The sequence below is a fragment of the Cupressus sempervirens genome, chromosome 2, assembly GCF_028749045.1.
Source record: "Cupressus sempervirens isolate cs-2001-9-10 chromosome 2, ASM2874904v1, whole genome shotgun sequence".
Lineage (NCBI taxonomy): Eukaryota > Viridiplantae > Streptophyta > Pinopsida > Cupressales > Cupressaceae > Cupressus > Cupressus sempervirens.
The window spans coordinates 487,059,567-487,087,174 of record NC_143119.1 but is presented as its reverse complement, the minus strand read 5'-3'; positions in this window follow the sequence as shown (position 1 = coordinate 487,087,174).

The following is a 27,608-nucleotide window of genomic DNA, read 5'->3' as shown; positions in this document are numbered from 1 at the left end:
AGATGGTATGGTATCTACCCATAGGTTTATCATAGGTTCGGTAAACATAGGTCAAGAAATGTTTTGACAATAAAATAGAGTATCAAAAAAGTGTTTTAAAACTATCATGAAATAAAAGAAATATTTTGCCTCATCATAGGTGATGGAGATTTATTTAGTATAGTAGCATACCTCTTAAGCTATGAAGGTGCAGTCAATAGAGGCTCAGAGGAGAGAATATGGTAAGGAGAAGGAGGGGAGTTTCAAGTTTCATAGACATGTCCTTGTGCCCAACTCTTGGGGGTGATGCAAGAGCATAGAGCTTGAATTTTGGTGGAGTTATGCTTTTCATGGTTAGGGATTTATTAAAGACACATTGAGGAACCTTTTCCTATGTGCACATAGAGATTGGAGTTATCATGTTAAAGTTTGAGTCATTTTTTCACCTTGCTAGTAGAGATTTGTTTTCTGGTTTATGGGTTCCTATTGTGGGTCATGTAACTAATTTTCCACAATGAGTTAGAGAATAAAAAAATTTAATATTGAAGATGGCCTGGATTAATTCATTTTTTCAAAGCTAAAAGTCCTAATTTATTATAAGCTGGGAGATATAGCAATTCTTCTAGAGTATCAATTTCTAGCAATTTGTGCAATGGGCTTCTATTCATGAATTTTTGGATGGATACATAGATATCCTTAATGAATTAGTCTTTTTACCCTTAAGGGGTTGTAGAGGACCTAAATTAATAGCTGTAGTTCAAGCACAAGTTCTAATTCAATCAAGGCTAGGAGATATCATGATTTTTCTTAGGCATTAATTTTTAGACATTTAATTTCTATTAGAGGCCAACTTGTGGCTCTTCAAGTATTTAATGTTAGTTTAATTTATTTTTTATCATGTTGGGCCAACTTGTGGCTTATATTGGTATAAGTAGGGGTTTTGGTGAAGTCTCTAGTGATTATTCTCCATTCATCTTAGAGAAGAGGAGGTGGTAGAGGAGTGAATTTTGAAGAGAGCTAGTAGCGAAAGCTTGGGAAATAAGGAGATTGCTTGGAGGGCTTGTGAGCACATGTTGAGATCTTCGTTGGAGATTTCTACCAAAGTGTGGATCTACACTAGCTAGGGTTTGGATTGGATCTTGAGGGATCTTGTAGAACTATCACTTGCTTTATATTTGGCCGTAACAGTATGCCACATTTCATGTAATATGTTATATCTATGAATAAATTATTGTGAGTTGGCTTCAAATCTTGCATTGTAGTTTATCTTCCATTGTGTGGTTACTTGATGGGGGCTAGGACATCTTCTTTTTGGATTCTCCTACCTTGTACTGTGTCAAGGGGTGCACAGTTTTATAGGTGCACTACTACATACTTCCCAAGGGGAATGTATTTTCCTAAAGAAACTAGCACACTAGCACACTAGGTGAGGTGTGCTGGTGCACCTCTCTCCTATGTAATTTTGATTTTCTCTCTCCAAAACATGATTTTAGGAATCTGAGTTTCCAGGTAGAGACCCATATTAGCTAAAAACACTAGGAAAAACACTAAAAAAGACTCATACCCCAAACTAGGGATCCAAAAAGCTAAAAAATAAAGTAGGGGATCCCCATTTCTAGGAAAAATGGGGCATGCATTGTAAAACCATAATACATGGTTTGAAACACAAACTTTTGAGTGTTGGAAAACTAGTACATAAAGGTTATCAATTATAGTTCATAAAGAAGACATTCATGATCAAAGACAAAGATAGAAAGGTAATTAGAATGGGAACCAGATCTAGAGGTAATGTATTTCATCTGAATCCTACTAAAATGACATGTTTGGTTGCAAAGGTAGATGATGGTTATGGCATAAGAAATTTTTTCATATAAAGTTTGAAAACATTGTGAAGACTAGTATTATGTTTGTAGTTAGAGATTTTCCTAAGATTGTAAAGCCTAATAACACAATTTGCAAGGAGTGTGTATTGGCAAAGCATAACAATACTTCTTTTCCTAGCAAGAAGTTTACTACTACAGCAAAATTGGAGATTATACATATAGATCTTAGTGGTCCTACAAAGAATAAAGGATTCTATGTTGAAAGGTATTTCATGATTTTAGTTGATGATTTTTATATAATGATGTGGGTTGTATTTCTTAAAGAAAAATCTAAGGCATTTGATAAGTTCAAGATATTCAAGAATAGAGTTGAGAATCAATCAGGTATCAAGACTAAATGTTTAAGATCAGTTAGAGGAGGAGAATTTACTTTAAATGATTTTAACATCTTTTGTGAAGATAATGGAATCAAAAGATCATTGTCAACTTCAAGAGCCCTTGAACAAAATGGCATTGCAAAGAGTAGAAATAGATCAGTAATACAAGCAAAAAGAGCTATGCTAGCTAAGAATGATGTACCCAAGATCTTTTGGAGAGAAGCTATGAATACAATAGTCTACACTATGAATAGAGTGCAAGTCAAGAAAGACACAAACAAGACCCCTTATGAACTATGGTTTGGTCACTCGCCTATAGCTAAGTATTTTAGAATTTTTGGTAGTAAGTGCTATATCAAAAGAGATGTTGATATTGGTAAGTTTGATGCTAGAAGTGATGAAGGTATGTTTCTTGGTTATTCATTGAAAAGAAAGGCTTATAGATGTTATAATTTGAGAACTAAGACTATTATGGAAAGTGAAAATGTAAGAGTTGATGAGAAATTCAAGATACAAGAAACAATAGTTGACTACAATTCAGATGATGAGAATGTTGTTATTAAACCAAAGAAATGGTGAAATATTCTTCAAGACTAACAATGATTTGCAGAATGAAGGAGAGCTAAGGTAGGAACAAAGGTTGGAACCTTCAACAAAGCTAAGAGTTGAGACAACAACTCCTAGTTTAGGTAAGAATATAACAAAGAAGCATCCACCTGAGCACATATCGAAAGTGATGAGAACCAAGTACAACCTATTTAATTTTATATTTTAATCCATTTCATGGACTTTCATATTACTTCCATATTCCATTTCCATTACACTCCATTTAATTATTACCATTTTTACATTGAATATGGTCTAACATAAATAAGTAGTATTTAATATTTTTTTGGGATTAAGATATGGAAAATTCATTGTTGGATGCTTTTTATTAATTTTTATTATCATAGTATGTTGATGTGAGGAACATTTCTTCCTATCGCATTTGGGTAGAAACTAGTATACATGATTGGAAAATTGTTTCATTCATTTCTATATCAGAAGTTAATATAAGCATGCTAACAAGAAATATCAAACACAAAACAAATAGTATCAATGTGAATCAAAATCAGATATGGCATATTTTTTATGTATATTTCCTATATTGCTAATGGATGGAAATGAGGCTTAAATCAATATACACCTTTACAGCTACTATGCATGGTATATATGATCCATGTAAAAGACTCATCTCCTTTGATAATTGTTATAGTTGTTATAAGTGATTCTATGTATATATGATCTATATCATGTATGTTAGAAATATTCAAGACTATGCTAGGTTATTGAGAGGGGAGGGGTGAATCAATAACCTCAAAAACTTTACCAATTCAAATCTTAGTTGCAATAATAAAAATCATTAAATTAGATCTAACTGTAATCATGAGAAACTAAAAACATAAACATTCATAACACATAAACAAAATGATTTGGTGACCTAGAAACCTTCCAAATAGAAAGTGAAACTTGGGTGGAGATGATACCCACAAAACTTCAATATTGCAAAATAAAGTTTTCTTGTTAAGGCTTACAATGACCACTTCTAATGATCTACAATATTAGGAGCAATTAGGACTATTAGGTCCACCTTGTTAGAGGATTTGCAAACATACAACGAAGTATGCACCCTATAAAGAGATTTGAGAAAGACTGTTAAGTTTACCTTGTTAGAGGATTTGAACTAGTTCAGCTATTGGAATGAAACAACTGATCTCTGACTTACAACTGATTTGCTCATAGAGATTCTTTGAGGTACTGATCACCTTTATGTGATAGATATGACTTTTTTGCTCCTTTGTTGATATGGCCTTACAATATATTTTGCTACTGATTTGCATTTACATGCATATATTTATCTATTCATTCCTTCACATATATTTGATATGATATAAAACTTTACACACACACACACACACACACATATATATCAATCCAATTTACAAAACTAAAAAGTCAGCCAATATACAAGTTAACACCAATACTACAAAGTCAGCTCAAATGAAGATACTCAGGTTCTAAAGACTGACTTGGTGAAGTTCTGATACATGGCATCCACTGTCATTACTCAGCATCATCATGCATTTGGTAGAAGTAGAGGTTTAGTCCATACTAATAATCTCAAAGTAGTCTCAAACTCAGCCTACATTAGTGACATGGTAGATACTATGTAACTTGGTAGAAACTAAATTACATGTTTACCATACCTAGACTTGGTAAACACTAACTCCACTTTACATGAACTATTGGCTTAGTTTGAACTTTGAAGTTGTTTAACAACTAAACTGCTCGAGTTGAATTAGTGGACTTCACACTATCTCATTTCACTTAGTAATCACTAGTATGCTCAGTAGGAACTATAAAGCTTAGTGGCTACTAAATTACATGGAAAACACTATATACTGGTCAATGAGCTCGGTAACCATACAAAATCTAAATAAGTTTTGTCACTAATAATAAACTTGACTTAATGTCAACAATCTCCCCCTTTGGCATTAGTGACAAAAATTCTTATCAGCCAAAACTTATATACATCATAGTGATATTGGCTTGGTACTATTTTTGAGATTTTTCAAAAAAATTCTTTGTAAGTATATACAATATACTTTCCTTTCTTTTGCATGATTCTCCACCATACAATGTACATTTTTTTTTTCATATATACACACTGTCTCTCCCCCTTTTTGACAATAATGCCAAAGATTTATTCAAATCTTATTTACACAGAGACACCAATATAAGAAAGAAACTTATAATGTACCTTAAGTATGAGTGCGAGAGTATTATCCCAATTTTCTTGCAAAATTTTACACGTATGTAGAGAAACTTGGACTTCTACAGAGAGTTCTATCATGTGATTTGCAATTGAGAAATTTTTATCATGGATCAATGTTTTTAAGTAAACAATGTGCTTTTGCATTGTGTCCATGATGGGAAGGATCATATTCTGGATGTCTATTAGTGAAGACCAGATCCTTGCTTCTTCTCTCAATAACTCTGCCTACATATTTGACAAGAATCTGATTTTCATATGATGTGCAGAGCTTGAACTATGGTCAAGTCACACCTGTTGTGCACTAACCTTTAAATCTTCATCAATATTTTTCAGTTTTCTCTTTATTTCCTTTGTGAACTTGGTAACATTACATAATTTTTCAAAAAATGATGTTACATTTTTGCAAGATTTTTCAAGGTTGGTTAAAATTGAGGAAAGCTCCACTTGTTGGATGGCAATTTGTTGAGCAATGTGCTCAAGCACTTTGTTATCAAATTTCTTCTCTACTTTCTCAATCAAATTTTCTTGACCACTGGAGTCCTCATTAAATTTTTGGATTGCTTCTTCCAATTGAAATAAAATATGTTGAGAAGCATCAAGTTCAGCACCTATTACCTTAGTCAAAATATTCTTAGCACTTTCAATGATTTTATGTCCTCTGTCTCTTTCTTCTCTTAATTTCTTCTACTTTTCTTTCTTTTGGAGGAGTTTACTAGCTATTTGCATTTAATCTATAGTGACATTATCAAAATCCCACTTTGGAATCTCAATCTCCTCATCTAGATCAATATCCTCCTCTATCTCTTTTCCACTCAAAAGTCTTATACTTGGTTGAGCCTTAGGCTCAACTACCTTTGTACATAATGCCTTAGAATCCAGAATGGAAACAATATTAGAGATAGTAGGACTAACAGTAAAAACTAATATAGCATCAACAGATGGAATACTGACTAGTATGCTTACTGAATCTAAAACTAATATACTTATAGAAGTATCTGAAGCTGTAGAAAACAAAATTGTAGAATCCAAAATTTTAGAACTTGAAATTGTACTTAGTACTGAAGAACACAAAATTATAGAACATGCTATACTCACTACTATTGAAGCTGACTCAAGAACTAAAGAAGAGGAATGTTGCAGCTCGATAGATGAAGTGGTAGACATTTCCACTAATGATGTGTTGAGTTGTGAGGGAGTAATGAGTGATTGGACATTTGATGCATCTATTGTGGTCACAATCAAACTTTCTAAAGTTGTCTTCAAACTAGATGTAGTTTTTGATTCACTTGGAGAATGAAGAAGTGTGGCAATGCTTGTTGCTACTATCTTTATAGGATCAGTCTCCTCATTATCTTCTTTTACTTCCTTGATAGCTTCTTCCTCTTTATCTTCTTCAACTACTTCATTGTCAAACTATATTGTCTCAAAGTATGCTCCTTCTTCCTCATCATCACTATCATCATCCTTGACTTCTATTGCAAATTTACTCTATTAATGTAATTGAGAAATTTTTTTCCACATTCTTTTAGCATTCTTCACAGCATGCTCTATATCCTTCAAAAAAATTAAACAAGTATTAAATCTAAGACTCATCTTGTCTTCATTTTTCTTCAAAGACTCTTTTACTTCAGCATTGGTAATGCTTGGTAACAACTGCCTTAGGGTTTTCTCATAGATATCTTTTGATGTCTATAGGGATAAGTCCCATCTCGGGTTCAATCTCTCTAAAAGTTCATTAGAAATCTGAGAGGCTATCTAATCAGGGGAATACTTCCATTTTCCCATCTTGGTTAGCACCAATTCTTCAATCTGCTTCTTCTTAGCCTCTGTCCTTGTCTCATACTTCAATGATTTGAATTTGATTATGCCTGAACCTTCTTCCAATTGTTTTAGTTTTTCTTGGAAGGTGAGAGGAGGCTTGATAAACACAACTTCACTACCTTTATTCCTGGATCTCCTAGAAATAACTGTAGTGGATGGCTTTGGTGGCTTGGTGATGATCACCTTGCCTTTCTTCTTTACTAGCTCTACTTCCTTTTCTAATGCATCTTCATCCTCTACTTCATCATCATCATCTTCTCCCTTACCCTTAGTCAACAAAAGAGGTGTGTTGGATTTGAGTTTTTCTATTCTCCTCTTACCATTGTTAACTGCCTAAGGAAGCTTGATTTCAAGCTCTATCCTTGCCTTAGCCTTATCATATGTTCCAAAATATGGTGCCTTCAAATAAATAGGTTCATTTATCAGGGCCTCAATTATCTCTTTTTCTTCATCAATGTTTACCTCATAGGGAAGAGGTTTTACCCATACAACTCTTGGTTTTACTACCTGAATGTAGACTTTGTCACTGTCTATCATGAAACAAACATCATCTTTGTAAGCTTCAACCAATTTCCTAGGAATCCTGAATCTATTATTCATTTTCTCCTTGAAGACATCAAGGTAGTTGTCCATTATGCTAACAAAATTCTCACCCATTTCTACAATATATTGGTTAATTTGATACAAGACTGGCACATCCTATCTCCATACAACTACTCAGACTGACATTTTTGACCCTTTCTTTGTCCTTCTAGTATTACTTGATGTTTCCATGACTACTTGGTAGGTGATGGAAAACTTTGAAAAATTTCATTTCAAATCACTCAAAATTTCTCTATTGCTCTGCAATTTGCTTGATCACAAGAATACTTTTAAAAAATTGATGAAAAATGAATTTGATCTCCTACATTTTGATAACATTTCCCCATTAATGCTTGGTACAAAAGTATCATTATGTATGATAGTATGTGTCAGTTTGTGATAGCCTATCATCCACTATCTATTTAGATCACTCGGTGAATGCTTCATAACTCGGTAACCAAACATGTGTGACTAGTTACTCTTGACCTTGCTCAGTAGAGTCCATGACCCAACCTTACTCAGTAGACAAAGTAACTTGGTTATAATTGATACTAATCTTTTGTAATCCCTTTGTATCTCAAAAAATAATTTGGATCTTTATTTTCTTTCAATTTTATAACTATTTAGATGTGATTGTGATAATGTAGTTCCAGTCTTTGCTTAAGAACTTAGTTGGAAATGGTGAAGTCACCCACTTCTTAAGTGACATGATGATTATTTCTTGGACTTGCTTCTTCGATGGATTTAGGAATACATTGTTGCCTCATTTTCTTTCTAATGTTGTCTACCTTAGCTTTCTTTTCATCTTCAATTCTACCTATATTCATGCAATTCTTGGCTAGATGACCAAGTTCTATACAAGTGAAACATCTTATGGTGGTATCTCTATTCCTTTTGTGATGGTTAACACACTTCATGGCAATGTGTCCATACTTTCCACAGTAATGGCATCTGCACCAAGTGTTATAGTCCCAACCAAATATTGCTTTCACAATTTTCTTTATTGGATTGAATGTCTTGGTTTTGTAGTTTGATGCCTTGTGACCTTGTTTCTTGCATTTGTGACATTTGCCTTGAAGTTTTGGTTTCTCTTTACATTCATTATCCTTTTGACCATGCTAATTGTAGTTGTAACATTTGCCACTAAATTTTTCTTTACCATTACTCCAAATTTTGTTTGATATATGACCTATCTTACCATAGTGGTTGCAATTAGGTCTTTGATTCCTTTGAGCACCTTGTTGGGAGGATTCACCTTCTTCTTTGTATCCAATTATTTCTTTACCCTTTTTTCTATGGAGATTTTGCTCATTCAATTGATTCATATCTACCTGAGATTTCATCATTCTCTCATTGATTTTATTTTTAGTGTTTAGGTCATTCTTTAATATTTCACTGATTTTCTTTTTAGATCTCAACTCACTTCTGATTCTCTCATTTATTTGTCTTTCTGAATTTAGATCATTCCTTAATCTTTCATTGATTTTTCTTTGACTCATGATTTCTTCATTTGCATTGGAGATTTGATTTGTAAGATCTTCATGCTGGATGGATTAGTTCTAGATCTCCTTGTTTCTTCCATCCATTTCTTCTTTCATCTTGTTTCTTTGCTCCAAAATTTCACACAACCTTATTGACTAAATTTCTTTTTCTCTTTTGAGGTTTCTTATTTCTTCTTGTAGGGAACCATTCTTCTCTAAGAGTTCTTTGATTGCATCATTTGTTTCATCTAAACTGCTTGAAGGGAAAAGGTCTTCAATCTTTTCTTCAATGTACTAGTGATCATTCATCTAATTTGCAACTTCTTTCCTTCTTTTCAGAGATTGGGAAAGTTGCTCCTTGGCTTCTTGAGTTGTAAAAAGGCCATTTCTAGATCTAGCTTTTCATTGTCAATTGCCTTATCAAGTCTGAATATCTCCATTGTTCTTGATCTTTACTCAAGCTGTTAAGCTTTATCTTGAGAACCACAAATGCTCTAATACCAATTGTTAAAAATATTCAAGACTATGCTAGGTTACTGAGAGGGGAGGGGTGAATCAATAACCTTAATAACTTTACCAAATTTAGATCTTAATTGCAATAATAAAAATCATTAAATTAGATCTAATTGCAATCATGACAAACTGAAAACATAAACATTCATAATAAATAAACACAATGATTTGGTGACCCATAAACCTTCCAAATAGAAAGTAAAATTGGGGTGGGGATGATACCCACAAAACTTCAATACTATAGCATAAAGTTGGCTTGTTAAGGCTTACAATGACCACTTCTGATGATATGCTCTATTAGGAGCAATTAGAGCTACTAGGTCCACCTTGTTAGAGGATTTTCAAGAATACAATGAAGTATGCACTCTATAAAGAGATTTGAAAAAGACTGTTAAGTCTACCTTGTTAGAGGATTTGAATTGGTTCACCTATTAGAATGAAATAGTTGATCTCTAACTTACAACTGATTTTTTGATAGATATTCGAGGTACTAATCACCTTTATGTGATAGATATGGCTTTGCTACTCCTTTTTTGATATGGCCTTACAATATACTTAGTTTTTTATTCACATTTACATGCATATATTCATCTATTTGTTCCTTCACATATATTTTATATGATAAAAAACTTTACATATATATATATATATATATATATATATATATATATATATATATATATATATATATATATATATATATATATATATATATATATATCAATCCAATTTATAAAACTACAAAGTTGACCAATATACATGTTAACACGAATACTACAAATTTGGCTCGAATGAAGATACTCAAGTTCTAAAGATTGACTTGGTGAAGTTTTGATACATGACATCCACTATCATTACTTGACATCATCATGAATTTAGTAAAAGTAGAGGCCTGGTCCATACTAATCATCTCAAAGTAGTCTCAAACTAAGTCTACATTGGTGACTTGGTAGATACTATGTAACTTGGTAGAAACTAAATTACATGTTTACCATACTTGGACTCAGTAAACACTAACTCCACTTCACATGAATTGCTAGTTGGGTTTGAAGTACGAAGCTTGGTAATAACTGAACAGTTCAGGTTGAACTTTTGGACTTCACACTGCCTAATTTCACTTGCTAATCACCAGGATGCTTAGTAGGAGCTATAAAGCTCAATGGCTATTGAATTACATGGGAATTACTATAGAATAATCAATGAGCTCGGTAACCATACAAAATCTAAATAAGTGGTGTCACTAATAACAAGCTTAACTTAATGTCAACAATGTATGTGTGGATGCTAAAAAACCCCTGCTATAGACAACTAAGTTGTTATGACCACTAAGGAGATGAACTAGTATAATTAAGAACCATTTCCAAGCCTGACATGGAAATTCCATTAATCTAATTCTTCCAAAACCATTTCCAATCCATATTGGATATTGATAACATTGCTTTCTAGAAAGGTAAAAATGTTGGCTATTCTTGGCATAGAACTGCAAGATGACATATAATTTTTGGTGTATTTTTATACCAACTATTATTTGTATGGTCCATATCATCAAAGTAGTTGTATAATTGTTACAACTGTGTATATATAAGCAACCTAATGCATATTGAAATGTATGGTTTTTCCTTTCTTAAATTAGAGGAATGAAATAATACTTTTGTTGATTAATTCAATGTAGAAAGACATAGTCTGTTTACTCACCTTGCAAAGCAAAGAAAAGGCCCACTCTTGGAATGTTTAGTAAGGTTATTAATATTGTGAGTTATTTTATATTTTGATGATTTTCTGAAAGCATAAGTTTTTTATGTTTAATTTTCCATAGAATAAGGTTTCATATTAAATCAATAGTTAGTTCAAATTAATATGCTTTTAATCTGATTAATATTATAGCTTAGTAAGACATTTATCATGTTCTCATTATTATATAGATCATTAATAACACCTATCATATTTTTGTTAAGATATAAATCAATATAGCCATGTTAGATTTATATTAGTAAATTATTGTGTTAGATTAGTTATATATAGGGTGTTAGTATTGTTTATTCTAGATTAGTCATTATTGGATTTGTGAATTGTTGTATTCGTTATTATCATTATTTTTAATGCTTATTTTTATTTCTAATGTTCCTATTGCCAGAAAGTGATAGTTCTTATTACTAGGTTTATTCAGTTTTTTAGAGATTTTCTTCATGTTTTGTAGCTAAATTCATAATCCCTCATCTTACAACTATCACCCCTTGATGGCATACTACTTAGACATCTTTCACAAGCTTATAATCTCAGATTGACATATATAAGCCATTGACATTGTTTTATACCTCTTGCTCTCTCATCCTAATGATGGATCATGTAGTGTGATTTGAAACGTTGATAAAAAAAATCTTTACACAATCTAATCTAGAAACTTAGTACCATAAGTATTTGTGAGGCCTCGCCTCGACCCATTGTAGCATAATTGACACATTATTATTTTGATACTAATGACTCGATATGTCGGGACACTATTGATGCACTAAAAATTATTATGCTATTTTATGATATGTGATGCTTTACTTTCAGATATTTTATTTTTTCATTTAATGCTTTATGAACATGTATAATGATGAAGTAAAAAAATGTAGAACTAACACTCTAATTATGCAAAAAAAAGTTAACTGGTCAAAATATGAGTAGAATGAGATGAACAATAGATTATTAGAAAAATGGATATTTTTAATTTACATGATTTTCCTAATATGTAATTTACATATATGCATGTCATTTCTAGAGCTATTGATGTGTGCAATGAGTGTGCAAGATAGTTAGCCGAGAAATCTAGTGGAAAGACGAAACTGAACCCCTTGCTAATTTGTTCTATTTTTGCATTACTATTCTCTTAGCTTTTGTTTGGTTTTTATTAAGTCTTTAAGGCCCAAAAAAATTAAATTTAAGTACTCTAAGGGTAAGGTTATGGGTTGGGAGTACTTTTCACCCCCTTAGCCTCTTTGGTTGACTTTTAGGGTCACTCAAAAACCCTACTTTTGGTTGATTGCGAAAATTGATGTGTCTCCTTCATGAGTTGGTGACTCCAACTCCACCTTGGGGTTACCTAAAATCTAGTTGAGTTAGGATCATATTTAGAGGCATTTTGGAGAAGTTTTGGGTTGTTACCCAATCTCTAGTTTTAGAGAGAAGTTAGAAGCTTGAAGGAAGGGAAGGAAAAGCTCTTCCCAACTTGCCATTTTACCATAACTTTTTGTGAAGGTAGGGTTCTTCACTCTTGGATCATGTTCTTCATATTTTTTATGTTTTGATTCATCCATAAGGCATTGTGTTGTTCTTGTATTGCTTGTATGTGTGTTGAGGTTGTTTGAGAGGGATCTTAACTTGTTCTTGGATGTCATTCTTATGTTTTTCTTTAAAATTTTGAGGTGATTTCATGGGGATTGTTTTGGCATTACTCACCCTTAGATAGGTAAGAAGTGGCCATGTATGGGGGAAGGACCTTAGTTGGACCTCGATAGTGTAGAGTCTCCTCTCATGGTGAGAAGAGGGAAAGAGGGTAGGGTGTATGGGCCCCTACTTTTCATCACATACCTTGTTAGAAAAATTGAATTCTTGAAGAAGGGAAGGAATGAAAACCCTTGTTATATTGGCCTCTAAAGGGTATTTGTAGAAGAATGGAAGTTCTTGAGTTTTAGCCCCAAAAGGGCTACATTATGGTATGGTGATTGACATCTCCTATTGAGAAAATCCACCTCCCCCCTAGTTTGTTTCAATTTTGAACCTATTGTGCAAAATTGGGATGGGAATACATGCTTGAATTATTCTTCATATTATGTTGTTTTATCTCCGGGTCAGTTCTCATCTTCTCCATGATTCCCTTGATGCATTGAAGATATTGGAAAGGATCTCTTGTGAAGGACCTAGAAGAGATTTCATTTGAATTGTAACATTATGTAAAAATGTATGTAAGTTTTGATGTATTGGCAAAGATGTTAGGTTTTCTTACTAGTTCTTTCCCGATGGAGCCTTAAACCAAGTTGATTAATAGAGAGAAAATATTGAGAAAACCTCCTTGCATTGTATCTTATGTTATTTCAATTCATGTATAGGTGTGTGAAAAAATAGATTAAATGATGAAGTTTTTGAAATTATGCAATCTTCAAGTTTCAATTATGTTAAGGAAAAGAAATTTTGTTATGTTGAAATTTCAATCAAATTTCATATGTATTAGGAGGTACAATAAATCTCTCATTGTTGATAAAACAAATTGTTCAACCATCTTGTTAAACTATGCAAATGGTAAATCCAAATTGATAAGAAAAAAAATATACACCTCTTGTTATAAAATTAGTTTGCAAAACAAAAGATGACACTTTAAAAAAAATGGCTTGACAAAAAAATATACACCCCCAGGAGCAAAATTGCTCTCTGGAATTTGTATGTGAAGGAAAATTTAATTCATTGGAGCAACAGAGAATATTCTCATTTGATTATTTAAAATTTTATTACAAAATTCTTTAAGTATATAAAGAAAAAGAAGGTTTTGTTCAAAACAAATAAATAATGCAAAAAAAAAAAAAGGATATATATCTCTATGGTAAAACTCACCTAATAAACTTTTAACCATTATTACCTTTCCCTTCTCCTAAATCTCCACCTAACTCCTCAAACCTATCCTATGATCCTAGCACATGGGAAGTCTGATGGAGCAGACTTGTAAATTATTCATATTGTTCCTTAACACCCCCCCTTTTTTTCTAAGCGACAGATTGGACTAGGCGCAGGTCAGAGGAGCAAGTAGAATGAGCATTAAATGCTGACTTGGCAACCCAATCACCTTACCCAATCCTCTCCATGTGAAGTCCATCCTCAGGCTAACCTCGGGCAGTGCAAGACCTCCTTGGTTGGCATTCATGGCAAGTGGCATGTCAGTTTTGAACATTCTTAATAAACTTCCTTTTTAATCACACCCTCACTCTCTTCCCTAGGCGCTCAACTTATGAGGCTTGCTTGCATTAACAATGGGGGAACAAGATCTGCGCCAGTGCAGACTTGAGGACAGTGCCAGGGGTCTTTGGGTCTACCCAAAGCTCATTGGGATGTGGGTGTTGAGTGACCAAGTGGCCAAGTACTTAGTTGTAAGTAGTTTGTAGGTAGTTTGTAGGTAGTTGTACAGTTAGTTTTAGTTTTAGTAATAGTTAGTTAAATGTTTCTTTTGTTATTTAGTTTTGGATATGTTTAGTTATAAATTTTATTTTATTTTAGATATGTGTTATTCTTTTATATTAGTATTATGTTAGTTAATTGGTTAAGGAAAGTCAATATTAATAAAGGATTGTCATTGTGATTGTTAGAAATTTAAATAATGTGTCTTAGCATTGAATAATTTCTTTTTGATTTTAGTATAAGTAGAGTTATCCATTTTGATTAGATTTTTTATTATTATATGTTAATATCATTGTAATTTAATGTTAAGGGCTAGAGATTAACATTTTTAAAGGCAATTAGTAGGAATGTCATTTTTGTTTTATTTTATTAGTGTTCCAACACTATCACTTTTAGACTAATATGAATAGAAAGGAATTGATTTAAATAAATGAAGAAATTGTTGATGATGCTATAAATTGACTAAATCGATTATTTAATACTAGCCTTGATTTAAAAACATTGTTAGATTAGAGTTCTATTATTTACAAGAGCATCCAAATCATTAAATCATATAGGTTAATTGATAATTGGCTTAATCAAAGTTATAATGAGTAATGCGGATAGGATTTAAATTTATTGTAATTGTTGTTTTAATATTGTTCTAGGGAGGTAAGATTTTCAGGTTAATTAAAAGTATGTGTGTGCTAGATCCTTCAATTAACTTAATTTTGGTTTGTTTACATTAATTGAGCAATAAGAGTTCTAATTGTCATTTTTAGAGTGATTATGAATAATCATGTGATAGGACTTTTAATTAATTGAATTTAGTTTGTTTAAAAACATTTAAGTTTAACAACCTAATCCTTCAAAGTTTTTTTATCTAGGTAGTAGTCTCACAGTATTGTTAGGAGATCTTATATCCATCTTGTAATGTACCCTAGTCTTATCTGAATTTTAAATATATCAAACTTAAGCAAATTAATTTTTTTAAAAATTGGTGTGTTTTGCCCTATATGTTGGGCATGACAGTATCATGGATTGTGGAAATATGATCGCATTAATATATATACCGGCTAAATTTCATCATCAATTGTTAATTCCTTCCTATTATTCACCCTAGTGTTAGCCTATCATGAAGAAAAGATAAAAGTGTGATGACAAGAAGCAGAATCAATGAAAAACTAAGTTTGATATCTCAAGTTAAACTAAAGAATGCAAATGAAGCATGTAAAGATGACTATTGGAAACAAGCTATGAAAGAAGAATTGGATTATATAGTAAAGAATGAGACACTGGAATTGTTCCCCAGACTAGTAGACAAGAATGTGATAGGAACAACATGGGTATTCAAGAACAAGATGAATGAACAAGGCAAAGTTGTAAGAAACAAAGTAAGACTAGCATGAAAAGGTTACTCATAGCAAGAAGGAATAGACTATGATGAAACCTATGCTCCAATGGCAAGAATAGATGTAGTAAGGTTATTTTTAGCATATGCAACATATAAGAATTTTGAAGTATATCAGATGGATGTCAAGTTAGCATTTTTGAATGGAGAACTTGAAGAAGAGGTATATATAGAACAACCTAAAGGCTGTCCTTTAATAGATGACAAGGATATAGTATGCAGATTGAAGAAAGCATTGTATGGCTTGAACCAAACACCTAGAACTTGGTATGCAAGGTTGGATAAGCATTTGAAAAAGCTTGGATACAGTAAAGGTATGGTAGATAGTAATCTATATTGGAATGAAATAGATGATGGATTAATGATCTTGGTAATATTTTTTGATAACATCATATCTAGAGGAAATGATGATGAAAGTTTACAAGTTTGCAGAAGAAATGAAGAAAGAATTTGAAATGAGCATGATAGGAGAAATGAAATATTTTCTAGGACTACATATTTTGTGGGATAAAGAAGGAATCTTTATTTCATATACTAAGTATTTGAAAGATCTACTAAAAAGGTTTAGTTTGGAAACATGTAAACCTATTGGAACACCTATGGTAATTGAACACAAGTTATCTACAAAGGATGAGACACATACTGTTGAGCAGAAGAAACATAGATCTATGATTAGAGGATTGCAATATCTAACTCACACAAGGCCAGATATAGAAAATGCAGTTGGAATTGTTGTAAGATTTCAAGCTGACCCTAGAGAAGCACATTATGTAGTAGTCAAAAAGATATTTAGATATTTGAAAGGAACACTAGAGATTGGATTGTGGTATGATAGATCTAATTATTTCACTCTATATTCTTACACTGATATTGATTGGGCAAACAATATGGATGACAAAAAGAGCACCAGTGGTGGAGCCTTCTCTCTAGGAGGAAGATAGGTCTCTTGGCTAAGCAAGAAGTAGGATTGTACCTCACAAGGTATAGCAGAAGAAGAATATGTTGCAGTAACAAAAAATTGTAATCAATTTGTTTGGATGAAGCAAATGTTGAAGGATAAAAGGATAGAATTCAATGAACATATTTTCATACATTGTGACAACACAAGCATAGTAAATGTGTCAAAGAATCTAGTGTTGCATTCTAATACTAAGCACATTTCTATCAAATATCACATGTTGAGAAAAAAAAATTGCAGAAAAGGAAATTAGATTGGAGTATGTAAGCACCAAAGAGAAGATTGTAGATATTTTCACTAAGCCTCTTCCCAAAGAGACTTTTGAGTATTTACAAGGTATACTAGGGATTATGCACCTTCCTACATCAGAGTAGATTGTGCAAGAGTGCATTAGTCTAGTGTAATAGAGCACTATTGTTTGTTTGGATTGACTATTGATGCTTCTTGTATGGGGGAGTATCTGTGATGGGTAGATTCATCTAGGACTCTTGTTGGATGTTTTTTTTCATAGTTTCTTTGGACACTTGAGTAGGTAAGAAGAAAGTCATTATAGAGATTGTTGGTTGCTAAAACCATTGATATTGATATTAATTGGGGAGAAGTACAATATGAAAAATAGTTTGAAAAATAGCTATACAAAAAATAAATAGTTTTAGAAAGAATGATTGATGAAGAGGATTTGAAAAGAAAGGTTAATAGAAATTTTTGCAGTTGGTATTCTTAGAACTAGATTAGTTTATCTATGTTGGCATTAATGCCAAAGGGGGAGATTGTTGGAAATATGAATGCTGATGATATTCCTATGGCGGAGTATTTTATAAACATGATTAGATCATTAGCATGATGAAATGTTACATTCATGATTGTGTTTTTCATTGATGTCAACATAGAAATTTTCCATGGTATCTAATAGAAGAATAGTAGAAAGATCAAGTTGGTATAGATAGAAATATGAGCAGTTTCACAAAGTGAGGTTAAAAAGAGATACCACTAAGTGTCCATTATATGTAGCTAACCTTGGAAGCATAAGATATTATTTTTGGAATAAATTATGCAAGTTTCAGTGAAGACTATTCTAGGATAGAGTTTATAGAGGCATGTTCTAGTAAACTTGTTATATCTCTTAGTAAAGTTGTTATTCTGAGAAGCCAAAGTTAAATATTTGACAAAGACATTCTCGAGATGAAATAGGTAAGCTCACTCACTATAATATTTTATGTACAAAAATTTATTCAAGTTTCAAGGTAGAAGATTAATGGTGTCGCTAAGTGTAATGTGTTCTTAATGAGGTCCTATAATAATTAATTGAGAAGGTGTAATAGCCAACTCAAGGAATTGTAACAATTAAATTCCTTTATCATGTATGGAAAAAAGAGAATGGTTGTAAGTAGCACAAAGAGTGGAATATGAAGATAATCATAGTAGAGCAAAGGTGAAGGAAACTTTGTTGCCAAGGTTTTATCGTGTGATCTGAAATTTGATACTTGGATATGAGGTCCATGATAAGACAAGATAGAGGAAAGAAGTTAAAGTATAGTACAAAAAATTATTTTACAAAGAATAGTTGAGAGATCAGTTGGATAGTGATTTCATTGATCTTTCCCTAGAAGTTTTTTGGACAGTGGGTCCTTCTATTTTCTACAACTCCTAACAAGGTTGGAATCTTCTAACAAGGATTTGAAGTCTCTTAACAAGGACTCATATGTACTAAATTTTTTAATAGATTCCTAACAAGTTCCATCCTCTAACAAAGAATATTTATATTAGTACATCATCTTGTGGGCATCATTCCCACGGGGGTTTTCCCTCTGATCAAGGCTTTCCCTAGTTAACATATCTGGTGTAATTGTGTACATGTGTATCTTTTTATGGTTTTTTTTTACTTGGTTGAATGGTTAAGATTATTTAAGGTGAAGAAATGTTTTAATTACTAGATAACTAATTCACCACCCCCCTCTCAATTATCTTGGTGGACTATTATTTCTAACATTTATGTGAAATGCCAAAGTAAAACACTTGCTAATATTAGCTTGGAAGAACATAGGGCTCATCTACAAGTGGCTCAAATGACTTTGTATTAATCATTATAAATCTACTGTCATGTTTAATAATAGTCTTATCAAGACCATTTTGATTTAGCCATAGCTTGTACCATTTGACAATAAATAGAACTAATTTGAATGAATTAAAGTCACACTTAAGTATATCATCCAAAATGTCATAGTATCAATTTTTAGACTTTTGAGGATGTATGTCATTTCTAGACGATATATTGGTGACTTTGAAAATTGCACTTATCCTAGAATCACAAGTTTTCTTCATTTTGTCTAACTTTTTAATGCAAAATTTACAGCCATAGTAGTACATAGGTTTGCAATGTTTGATCTAGATTATTTAAACATGTCAAGATTATTTGCATCGATCTGTGAGTTGATATTAAACTTATGGGTCATAATTAGTAATATTTGTTAGAGTAAATAGTTTTTTTCACTTATTAATTAAATCACTTTGATTTAATTAATTAAGTTGCCCATTACTCTAGTTTTCTTAAGCTATCTTGTAGGTACATATAATTAATATTTTATTAATTATAATGTGCAACCCTAACTTTGTTAGGCTTAAGGTTACCCTTTTCGATTTTTGATCTCCTTTATAAGGATTGATCTTTTTGTAAATTTATCAAGAATTTATTGAATAATATTTTTCTTCTTTGTCTGAGTTTTTCAGATCAAACCGTTGCCTCTTCTTGTCTTTTTCTTCTCCATGATAGGTTTTTTGCATGCAGGTTTTCTTAGGCTCTATGGATTTTTTATGGGCTTTTGCTCAAATCCTACATGGTATCAAAGTCGGATCTGCTGTAGCTTTTTCGATGTTTCAAGAAAAAGGGAGAACAAGGGTTTGGCATATCAAATCTGGTGTTTTTTCAAGTTTTTTCTATGAAAATAGGGGGGTCACTAATTTTTGAAGTAGTTTGAGGAAAAATGGACATCACAGGTGGATTCAGAAGGTGTCAAAACCCTCGTTTCCATATAAAATTTGTCTGATTTGGACAACATTGATCTGGGAGGTAAAAAAAAATTGTCTAACAGTCCCGTACGACCCCTGGCATGCACTCCAAGGCACAATTTTTTTTTTTTTTTTAAATTTAAATCATTTTTGTATGGTTTTTAGCCGTAGTGGTTAGAAAACTGCTAGCGGTCATCGTTGTGGTCACCATTGGCAGTCTGCCAATAGCCTGCTGCGGCTCCCGCCACAGCCCTGCCTGAGGTAGCCCTCTACCCTCCCACCACCCTAGCCACTGCTCCACTGGTGGTGCGAGGGTGGTGCCTTTTTTTTTTTTGTTTAATTTTTTATTTTAAAAATAATAATTTTTCTTGCATTTCAGAGGTCCTAGAGGTTTTTTTCCATAACTTGAGCATACGGATGTATTTTTTCAATCTAAAAAATGCACCGAAAAGATAGTTCTAAGATAGAGATATTTGTGTAGGGTTTTTTGAGTTTTGATGTAGTTTGGTTGCCTATTTTGGTAGTCAAAGCTGGATGTTCTATTTTGCACTCTAAGAGGCATATCTTGAGCATCCAATCTCTAATTTTGGACTTCTTTATATCACTGGAAAGCTCTTTCTTTGCTCTTTTTAGTGATTCTAGTTGTTGTTCTAGATTCTTATCTAAGCACATTTTATTCAGCCTTTTGCATTTTTTTCATGCTGGTGGATATCCTGATTGTTTCAGGTCTGGGGATCGATTTTGTTGCTTCAAATGCTTTGTTTTGATCTTTACCTTCTGTTGAATCAGCCTTATACTTTTTCTAATCACTTTTGATATTCATTGTAAGTATCTTTATGAAAACACACTAAGATAAAGTGCCACTTCTTGCAATTCAGGATCATTTTCATCATTGTGATTTGTTGTACTCGCACTATTTTATGAAGTGCCATGGGGGGATAGTTGATTGCCATTTTGGCCCTCTTCCTTTGTCAAGTGAGTGTCCCTTCCATGACATTATCCCCATGATGTGTCGATGAAACATGCCTTTATAGGTGTCTATACCTCACTCTTGATGTGTGTAATTCCTATGTTGTAGGAGTTTTTGGCCCATCTTTTTAGTTTCCTATCACCTCACTTCGTCTACATTAAGGGGGGTTATATTTTTGTTCTATGCTTCCTTGGTTTGATGGTTCATTAGTGTGAGCTATGTATTTAGTACCTGATCCTACATACTAGGTGATTGTAGTGGCTGGCTACCTATGCATTTCGGTGAGATAGATCATCTACCATATAGACATGCTTGGTTTGTGTCTTCTACTTGTGTGGGGATTCTTCAGATCTTCACCTTTTGATAGAGTTTTGTAGCTTTTCATGCTTCAGTGGTTCTCTTCACGATCTCTCTTTGTTCCTTCTTCTAGAACATTCTTTGCTATCTCTTTTTGGAGTAGGGTTTTTCCCATGTGGTTTTCTCTATTTTTCTAGTTTACAGAGATTTCCTTATATTGGGTACCTCATCAAGCCTTGTTGCCAGGACCCACTTTTCTACTTTCATAGCTGTGCTAGGTTAGCTTACCTCCTGAGCTTCACTTAAGGGGGGTTGTTAGAGTAAATAGTTGTTTTCACTTATTAATTAAATCACTTTGATTTAATTAATTAAGTTGCCTATCACTCTAGTTTTCTTAAGCTATCTTGTAGGTACATATAATAAATATTTTATTAATTATAATGTGCAACCCTAGCTTTTTTAGGCTTTAGGTTACCCTTTTCAAGTTTCGGTCTCCTTTATAAGGATTGATCTTTTTGTAAATTTATCAAGAATCCATTGAATAATATTTTTCTTCTTCGTTTGAGTTTTTCAAATCAAACCCTTGCCTCTTGCCTTTTTCTTCTCTGTGACAGGTTTTTTGCATGCAGGTTTTCTTGGGCTTCATGGATTTGTTATGTGCTTTTGCTCAAATCTTACAATCTTTTTCATACCTTTCTATCTCTTAATTCATATGCTAGATCAAGTACCATTGGCATAACATTGGGATCTCCATTACAATGAGCTTCTTTAACTAATGATGCAACACTATCCTATGTTAATAAGCAACCATTTTATTGAGACTATTGAATCCATATTTTCATCCAATAAAAATTGTTTGCAATATACAAATGCAGTGCATCCCACTCAGAACCAACTATATTGAAAACAAGTAGACTAGTTAGAAATAACTTATATTGATGATGGATAAAAAATAATTAACTACAATAACATCTTATAATTACCTCTCACATTCCTCAATATACCTTTCCCTATCAAATACTCCCTTTCAAATCTATTAATGGAGTTGGAATCCCAAATGTGATGTACATAGAACTTTGATGCAAATTGGAAAGATATTCACTAATGTACACCATGGTTTGGTATATCATATATCTCTCTACCATAAAACCCTCAGGATATGCTCTTTTTCGAACCAAGCCCTTCATAAATTTCAAGTTCCTCTCAACCATCTGCATTGAATTAATTTTTTCAGGTCCATACAATTCAATCTCCTCAACTTGATGTATGAGGTAGTGTTCTTGAGCATTGAAAAAATTTAAAGGTAGACACTTTTTCATTTCACACATAAGCTAAAAAAAAAAATTTCTTCCAATATTTTATATCTTTTTTATCAATTTCTTTAGATGATAACCACCTAAGAGAGATTCAACATACAAGGACATATAAATAAGATTTTAGATAAAAATATACAATAAATTGCATAAAAAGTAAAGCAAGTCATAAATATAATATAAAACACTTCTAACCTCATGTATTTTTCAAGATCATATGTAACTTTTTTAATACTATTATCAAACTAGTGTGGGAGGGATAGAGGTAGGACATATTACTATCATTAAAAAATGACCTTTTCAATATATTATGAAATAATACAATAGATAGTGCATGCGATTTTACAAATATATTTTAAATAGTGAACATGACTTACCTTGACAAAATATGCCAATCATGTATTTTCAACCCTAGCCCAAAATCACCTTTCTTTGATACAAGACTATTTATATTTACAACAAATCCTGTGGGAAATTTTTTTTTATGACTTATTAATGCATCACTTTTTTTCTCCATTAATAACCAAGAAAGGGCACTCATATTTATGCAGTCTCCATTGTTATTTGATTCAATGAAATTTTTTAGTGTGTGATTGGATTCATGAATGTCATTAAATTTTTTTGCAATTTTTCCTCTATCACACCTTCCATCCAATATTTTTCCATAGTGTCTCTGTTACATTCTTTCCAATATGCATAGCATCAAACAAATGCATGATTGAAAGATCCTTGTAGTATGGTAACCTATTAAATTGAGTAGGATAACTTTTTATTCCTCTAGGAAGTTGTTCATTGATTCCTTGATGACCTCCACAAGAATCAATTACATCATTACTAAATAAAAGATAATATCAAAAAATTAATTTCAAACTTCAGACCACAAATTGGACATTACTTCAACGATTTAGTTGATCATATTCGAACCTCCATAGATAAATTCTCATTCTTCATGGCATTGATGTTGTCTCTTTTTTGTCATTCAAAAGATATTTTTCAGTAATTTGATACTTATGATCATTCTGGAGAAAGTACCTAAACTCATTGAATACTTGCTTTCATAAACTTCTTGAATGATAAGATTTCATCTTTAGACCACAAAATGGACATTTAAATTTTCTCTTTGTCTGAAGGCCTAAAAGATTGTGTATATTATCATGTACAATTATCATGCACAAATTAAACACACAACAATAATGTGTAAGAACTATAATAGACCAAAAATATGTGACCTTAACAATATAACATACCGCAAAAATGAGTTAGCCAAAGGGCATCATGTATTGTCCATACAAGCATTGCATGGAATTGAAATTGTCTTTGTCCTATTGATTTAGAGATGTCATACATAGTGAGCCCATTCCAAAATTTCAATAACTCATCAATAAGGAGCTCAATATACACATTCATATCTTTAACTTTGTACTTACCTAGTAATTGAATGAATAAAAACATTAAATAATTATTATGACCATTTTGATGCATTGTTTATAAATTAATTTAGATAACTATTAAATTAAAAAAATACTTGGTACAATCATTGACAACATTATGTGCTCCCTTTTCATGGACATCTAAGGAGAAATGTTATTGTTAATAAAAAAAAATAGCCCACACTAAGTAAAAAAATCTCATATTTCCAAATGGATAAACACCATTTGCTACCAATGAAAGCCCAAGATTATGAGGTTTTTATTTAAAGTATGGTCATGTTTTTTCTATCTCTTTAAATGTAGAACCATCTATAGGCATTCACATAGTATCATCTTGACTCCTATTATGTGCATGGTAATCCATTAATTGTGCCAAGCTAATGTACCTGAATAATTGTTCAAGACATGGAATAATGTGAATGTACTGAAGAACTTTCTGAGGCACCTTTTTTTTTTTTAATTTGATCTAAATGATATCTACTAATATGAAAATCATGGCATTATGTTGAAAATTTATGTTTTTTTATGATATAGAAGTAATCATTAGGACATGCATGTATTGTCTAATACTTCATTCCAATTTGATTCATAGTAGTAAATAATTCTCAGTATAAACGAGGCAAAATGTATGATGGCAGTAACAAAAAATCACCTAGAAACTTACAACAACAAATATGAATTGTTAATATAATGAATAGTAATGGTATTCTAACATTGAAGATGAAAAAAATGGCATACCTTAGCATATGTGACATTGCTACATTGGAAAATCCATTCATAATCTTTAAGTTCACCAAACATACTATAGCAGAGAGAAGAGTTGTTCAGGAGCCTTGGTATAGGGGTTTGTATGCCTTCTCAAGTATAGGTATTTCAAGACCATATTCATGATCTCTATCAAATGTGCTAGTACCATCATCATGAGAATATTCATTAGCTATGTGAATACCATCTTCTTCAATCATATCCTCTAGCACATTATCATCTTCTTCCATGGGAGTGTTATCCTTAGCTTGGATATTCACACTTCCATGTTCCTTTAGTCACCAATCAACAAAAATCATGGACCACTTCAATGTGACCATGTTGCCTACAATGACTCTTGCTTGTTGTGATTCTTTAAGCCCTTGCTCTTTTTTCTAGGATAATTACATTTATCAACTTTTCTTCAGAACTAAGACCACAATCTAGCAATTGTCTTGTTATTTTATTCTAAGTTCATATTACCAAGTGTGGGTTTCTTCACAAGAAAATATATCTGCAAAATTATTGGACATATTGTACTTAATGTTTATATCTACACATATGGTTATGAAAGAAAAATTTGGTGTAATTAATGTGTATATCTGCAAAAATATTGGACATGTTTTACTTAATGTTTATATCTACACATATGGTTTTGAAAGAAAAATTTGATCTAATTAATGTGTATATCTACAAAATTATAGGATATGTTGTACTTGATGTTTATATATGCACATATGGTTTTGAATGAAAAATTTGGTCACCTTGCTCAAATTCACCAATAGTATAATAAATGAAAAGTTATTTGCTTACAATGCTCTTTGTTATTTGTACAATATGCAATGCTCACTATATAATATTTAATCACCAAGCTCATCGCCTTGGTATTTAATTGTTCATCTGTAGTAAGTCTATAGTCAACATGGTACACAGGAGATCTCGTTACAACATAGTGGTCTTCTATGAATTATTGTGTTCATGAGGAGTACTTGAGCTCACTCAAGGAGAACATGTTAGCCCAACTTTATAAACAAAGTGTTTTATCTCTTAGCTCCCCAAGTACTACTATACAATCTAAACTTTTTGATTCTTATTCTCATTCACATCTATGATAAATTCTCATGGATAGTTATTGAAACTATACCTCTCCCTGTTGAAATCAAATTTCAAATATTTGCCAATATTGCTTCTCACTAAATCCTATAGCCATATCACTCTAAGATTTCCTTTTTCATGATTTAATTAAGAAAAACAAAAATATAGTAACAAATGCAACCCTATACCTTGAACTAATTAAGAATTTTACATGAATTGATTATACAAGTTTAAGATATAACTAAAGCTAACCCTAGAGTGCCCCTAGATTTTATGAAAAAGTTGGCTCTATTGTATTTTTTAGTTATATTTACTTTTAGGATAACATAGTGATGAAAGCTAACCAATTGTTGGTAATTTTAAAATATAAAATTTAATTATTTGTGGTTATAGATTTATTGTTAAGGAAATTGGCAAGGAAGAAAGGACAAAAGTACACTTCTAGTTTTGAATTTCCATTGTGAGTTGTTGAACTAAATAAGTATCAAAAGAGAGAGAATGACAATATGCAAAAGCTAGAAGGTCCCAAGTCCAAATATCAAAAGAAGCCAACAATTTCATTACAAGTATCACCTACCAAAGCCCAATCATAGAAACAAAAAGAAAGAATTTGTAGAAATGCAAGATGGAGAAGCATAAGAGTTGGACAAGATTCCAATAAACTCAAAATTGTTAAATCTTCCAAAAAATTGGAATTCTTATATGCTCCATATACAAAAAGTCAAAGTGAGGCAATGGTGTAGGGGCCTAAGGTCTTAAACAAGATCATAAAACATTAAATTTTTGATAGACTAGGTGATTAATAAGTGTCCAAGTTGACACATGGAAATAATTCAATCTCAAGCATCCTAGAATACATTTTAGATAAGTTTCTTGCATGTTGTAATAAGGCCTATGGTGAAGCTATAGGTCAGTCAACATTGGTCAACACTATGAGTTGACCAAAAATCTTTAATTTTATGTTTTTAAGAGTTCTTGTATCATTTATCAAGTTTTGGTAGGCATTTGAAGTCATTTGTTTGGAAATATTGAGAAATTGCAAAATTTGTCAAAAAGTTGTCATGCAACTTTTCTTGCAAATTTGGCAGGTCAATAGTCACAGTTGTATTTTGATCAAACAAGTAGAGGTGAATACATAAGGTCAAGATGATTCAACTATGAATTGAATGTTCTTCAAAGATCTAGGAAGGTTGTTAATGTTGTGATATAAGGAATTTGAATCAATGAAGTATTTTTTGGTGGAAAAATAAGTGCAGACGACAAGTACTATTTTGAAATTTTCTTGCAGAGTTACAATAGGTACATATTTTAATTGTGGAAAGTTTTTTTTTTCTTTCTAGTGAATATACTAACTAGTTTTTGGCAAATAGGATTAGCTTGAAGTAGATTTTCTTTATTTTGTGCTTGCTGGTTATCCTAATCTATGCTTAGGGTTTTAACTGAAATAGAGTCTCATTCCTAATCCCCTCAATGGAAAACCCTAGTTTTTGGCATATAGAAGGGGTATAGGATGGATATGATTATTTTACTTTTAATTTTACCAACAACCATCTTCTTGGAGTATTTTGGCAGCATTTTAGCATCTTCATGTGCTTAGCATGCAGATAGTTAGAAATCATGTTGTAGAAGGCACAAGGAAGGTCATGGGTGCTTGAGATTTGTTAGATGATAATATGGAAGTATTCCCCAAGTTTTGATGTAGATATTTATGGTATGGGTTTCAAATTTGAAGGTCTATAAACTCAAACAGTGGTATTAGCCTTAATTAGTCTCAAACTAAGACTTGAGAGCTAAGGGATAAGGAGAGTCGACCCACAACCCATCCTATGAAGTTTGTTAGGTTTTCATATACCATTAGATATTATA